The sequence below is a fragment of the Penaeus monodon genome, chromosome 40 (genome assembly GCF_015228065.2).
Source record: "Penaeus monodon isolate SGIC_2016 chromosome 40, NSTDA_Pmon_1, whole genome shotgun sequence".
Taxonomy (NCBI): Eukaryota; Metazoa; Arthropoda; class Malacostraca; order Decapoda; family Penaeidae; genus Penaeus; species Penaeus monodon.
Genome location: NC_051425.1, coordinates 751977 through 756976, shown reverse-complemented (window position 1 = coordinate 756976; position 5000 = coordinate 751977). Strand labels below are relative to the sequence as shown.

The following is a 5000-nucleotide window of genomic DNA, read 5'->3' as shown; positions in this document are numbered from 1 at the left end:
AGATCTACAAAGGCCCCCGAAGCCCTTTTAAATGCTTTCCCCCGCAGGTGTGATGGCAGCCGTGCCGAGGGCGGGGCGCAGGGGGGGAGACCGGGGGCCTCCCCTGAACAGAGACCTGCCGCCCCCTCACCCAGACCCGGTTCACCGCCGTGAGAGACCCGACGCTGATGCGGAGGAGGAGGAGCCTTATTTCGACATGTCTATGTCCCCCACGCAGACGGGTAGGGGGAAAACTGCGACGCTCCCTGCGGGGTGCACGCGGCCCAAAAACGGGCAAGTCGGTAAGGGAAAAGATGTGATTTTGCTTTTTTTTAGAGAGCTTTCAAGAAAAATGTTTAATGTTCAGATAAGCGATAAACAACAACAACGTGACGCGATATGAGGACGGTAATACTAGAGATAATAAAAATTTTTTTAAAAAATAATAATAATAAAAATGGGATGGCGATGACGAGTAAGATGAAGGATAAAAATGTAAAAAAAATGATGAGATATGAGATGATATGATGATGATGATAATGGTAAAGAAAGATAATGAAAAGAATGATGGCATAAAGATAATGAAATAAATAAAAACATAGTGAAAATTTCAATCATAATAAAATAAGGTTAATAACAGTTATAGAAACAAAACATCCTGTTTTACCTTTCTGATACTGATGAGTTAAACCAATAAGTTATAATGCATGGCCCCTGATGGCCCGCGGACGTAAAAATAAATTTTTAAAAATTTAGATTTTTGGGTACAACCCCAGTATTTACAAAACGGTCGTGATATGGTATTATCGTTTCTTCATAGTATTTACTTTCTTCGATGAAAGGGTTTTCGTGTATTATAATTACATCATTTACACTTTGTATGTCCGCACTCTTTTGATATGCGTTTGTAAATCGCGAACCAGCATCTACGTGGCTAGTCTTTCTCACTCCAAGCCGCCCTCCTCCACAGGTGTCGTGGATCCGCGGGCGCGACCTGCGGATCCTGACGTGGGCGGCTACACGTACACGACGGACCTGCGCTTCGAGGCCTTCCACAGCCGCACAGCACGGAGTGGACGCTCAGGATCAAGTCGGGCAGCTGCGCGACCAGGGCGGCTACGAGTGCCAGATCGCCACCAAGCCCATCAGGGCGTACACGTGTTCCTCAAGGTGGAAGGTCGGTTGTGCGGCAGGAGGAAAATATTTTTTGGGTAGATAGCCAGATAGACAGGCATGAAGGGGTGCGCAGAGAGACAGGACATACGAAAGGTCGTCAGATGCGAGACAGGACAGATAGGGAGTAAGATCAGCTAGCGAGACACAGGCTAGATAGACGGGTTAGTTGTCAGATTGAGCAGAAAGGACATATTTACAGGAAGTCGTCAGCAGAGATAGCCAAGGCCATAGGTAGGCAGGACGTCAGAAAGAGAGGTCATTGCAGAAAATTCACCCCTATTCTGCATAGGATCATTACCCATGCGATCATAGGCAAAAATATGAAATAAATTACCAGTACAAGTTACCTTCCATTCAGAGCCGTCGGTGGAAGTGGTCGGCGCCCCAGACATCTACGTCAACAGGGCGAGCATGATCAACCTCACGTGCGTGGTATACCATGCGCCGTATCCGCCCGAGGACATCATCTGGTACCATGGCAACCAGGGACGGTCTCAAAGTGAAAAGAAAGACAAGAACAAAGTATCGGTAGGTTCCTGAATAATGTTTTAAAAAATGCACCCAAAAAAGAGTGGTTCTCATATATACAGTCACACACACACACACACACACCCCACACACACACACACACACACACACACACAACACACACACACACACACACACGCAGCCACGCCCCACGCCCCACACACACGTACACACACACACACACACACACACACACCACACGCACACCACACACACACACACACACACAACACCCCCACACACATAATATATAATATATATTTTAAATATATATATAATTATATATATATATATATATACAAATGCTTATATATTTTTATATATAATATATATATTAAAATATATATATATATATATATAATATTATAATATATATCACACAAATGCTTATATATATATATATATATATATATATCTATATATATATATATATATATATGCATGTATATACATACACACATACATAATACATACTACTACATACATACATACATACCCTACATACATACATATATTTCATACATACATACATATAAAATATATATTTTATATATATTATATAAAATATATATATAAAATACGTTATATATAAATATATGTATTACATACATACATACACACACACACACACACACGTGTGTATATATAAAATAGATATATCTATATATATATATATATAAAATATATATATATATATATATATATATATATATATATATATGCATATATATATATTTGTATATTATATATATTATATTATTATAATATATATATATAAAATATATATATTATAATATTTTTTTTTTTTTTTTTTTTTTTTACAGCCATTTTTCCACTGCCCGGATTCGGCCTCTCTCAATGCATTATTTGAGAGGATATTTTTGGGAGATTTGGGTGCCCTTCCTAATCAACCCCGGATCGGACACTTAACACCTGTGTCACAGCGGTGACTTCCCCTACGACACCTACGTTTGACTTCTCAAGGGGGATATGTCGTTTTCTCGCCCTGAGATCGGGCTTGAGCGAGCAATCAGAGCAAACATTTTTTCGACTGCCGCGACGGGGCCATGAGGGTCGGAGTCCGTGCTCTAACCACTGGACCATCGCGGCAGTCATATATATATTATTATATATATATATATATATATATATATTTTATATATATATATATATATAAAATTATATACGTAGGCCGCGGTGGTCGAGTGGTTAGAGCATCGGCTCAAGACTGTCACGACGGCAATCTGAGTTTCGAGGGTCGAGTCACCAGCCGGCGTGTTATTCCCTTGGGCAAGAAACTTCACCTTGATTGCCTACCTAGCCCTGGGGGGCCAAGCCAGCCAAGTAAGTGCTCGTCCTAAGCCGGATAAATAGAGGGAAACGCCGGCACTTCCGGGAAAGGAACTGGGGATCCTACCACGTACTCACTCCCAAAATCATCACAACATGAAAACTACAATTCTACATGTTGTGACCACGGCGGCTCAACATGAACCTACCGTTATTAAAAAAAAAAAAAAAAAAAAAAAAAAAAAAAAAAAAAAAAAAAAAAAAAAATATATTATATATAAAATATATATATTATATAAATATATATATATATATGGGTGTTTTTGTTGTGTGTGGGGTTTTTGGTGTGTGTGGGTTGTGTGTGTGTGGGTGTGTGTGTGTGTGTTTTGGGGTGGGTGTGTGGGGGTGTGTCGTGGTGTGGATATTTGACCCCAATATAATATATATATATATAAATTTTAATATATATATAAATATAATAAAATTTTATATATAAACATAAAAAAAAAATATTATATATCCCCTAATATTATATTTTTTGTGGGTGTGGTGTTTTGTGTGTGTGTGTTGTGTGGTGTGTGTTTGTGTGTTGTGTGTGTGGGGTGGTGTTGTGTGCGGGTGTGGTGTAATATAGTTTTTTTGTATACACACACACACATATTTTATATATATATTTTATATTATATTATATTATATTATATATATATATATATATGTGTGTGGGGTGTGTGGGTTGGTGGGTGGTGTGTGTGGGGTGTTTTGTGTGTGTTGGTTTTTGTGTCTGTGTGTGATGTGTGTGTTTTGTGTGTTTTATATATTATAAAATTAATATTATATTATATATAAAATTTTAATATATATTAATTATTTTAATATAATATATATAAAATGTATAATATTTTATATAATATTTTTATTATTTATATTTATATATAATATATAAAATTTTTAATATATCCATTATTATATATTTTATATATATAATATTTAATATTTATACATACAACATATATATATATATTAAAATTTAAAATTATTATATTAAAAATTTTATATCTATATTTTGTAGTGTGTGTGTGTGTGTGGGGTGTGAGTGTGTATATTATATTTGTACAATATAGTGTGTGTGTTGGTGTGTTATATATTAATATTATATTTATATATATATTATATATTATTATATATATATAAATAAATATATTATATACATATATTAATTATATTTATATCATTATATATTTAATATTTTTATATTTTATATTATAATATATATATTTTGGGTGTGTTTTGGGGTGTGTGGTGGTGTGTGTGGTGTGGGGGTGTGGGGGTGTGGGTTTGTGTGTGTGTGTGTTATTATATATATATATATATATATTATAAATATAATTATATTATTTTAATTTGATAAATAATATATATTATATTTTAATATATATATATAAAATATATATTATAATAAATATAATTATATTATATATAATATATATGTGTGTGTGTTGTGTGGTGTGTGGGTGGTGTGTGTGTGTATTGTGGTGTGTGTATATTTTAAATATATATATATTATATTATAATATATTATATATATTAAAATTTGTGTGTGTGTGGTTGTGTTGTTGTGTGTGTGGTGTGGTGTGTGGTGGTGGTGGGGGTATGGGCCGTGGTGGCCGAGAGGTTAGAGCATGGGGACTCAAGTTTGTAAGGCGGCAATCTGAGTTCGAGGGTTCAGCCCCGGGGCCGGCGCGTGTTCCCTTGGCAAGAACTTCACCTCTTTGCCCTCTAGAAACGACATTCGCCTTGAGAAGTCAAACGCTAGTGCGTGGGGGAATCACCCCCTGGCACAAACTGCGGTTGATTGGGAAGGGATCCAAATCAGGCAAGGGTGGCCTGCCAAATAACCTCTCAGTAGGAATTGAGGGGGGCCAATGCCCTGCAGTGGAATAAAGGCTGTTGAAAAAAAAAAAAAAAAAAAAATGTTTGTGTGTGTGTGTTTTGGGGTGTGGGGTGTGTGGTGGTGTGTGTGTGTGTGT

The 5000-nt window shown here is 36.1% G+C and overlaps 1 pseudogene; it reads left to right on the top strand.

The window, feature by feature from the left end:
- LOC119597817 overlaps positions 1 to 5000 on the top strand; it is a 17944-nt pseudogene that overhangs the window by 12025 nt on the left and 919 nt on the right.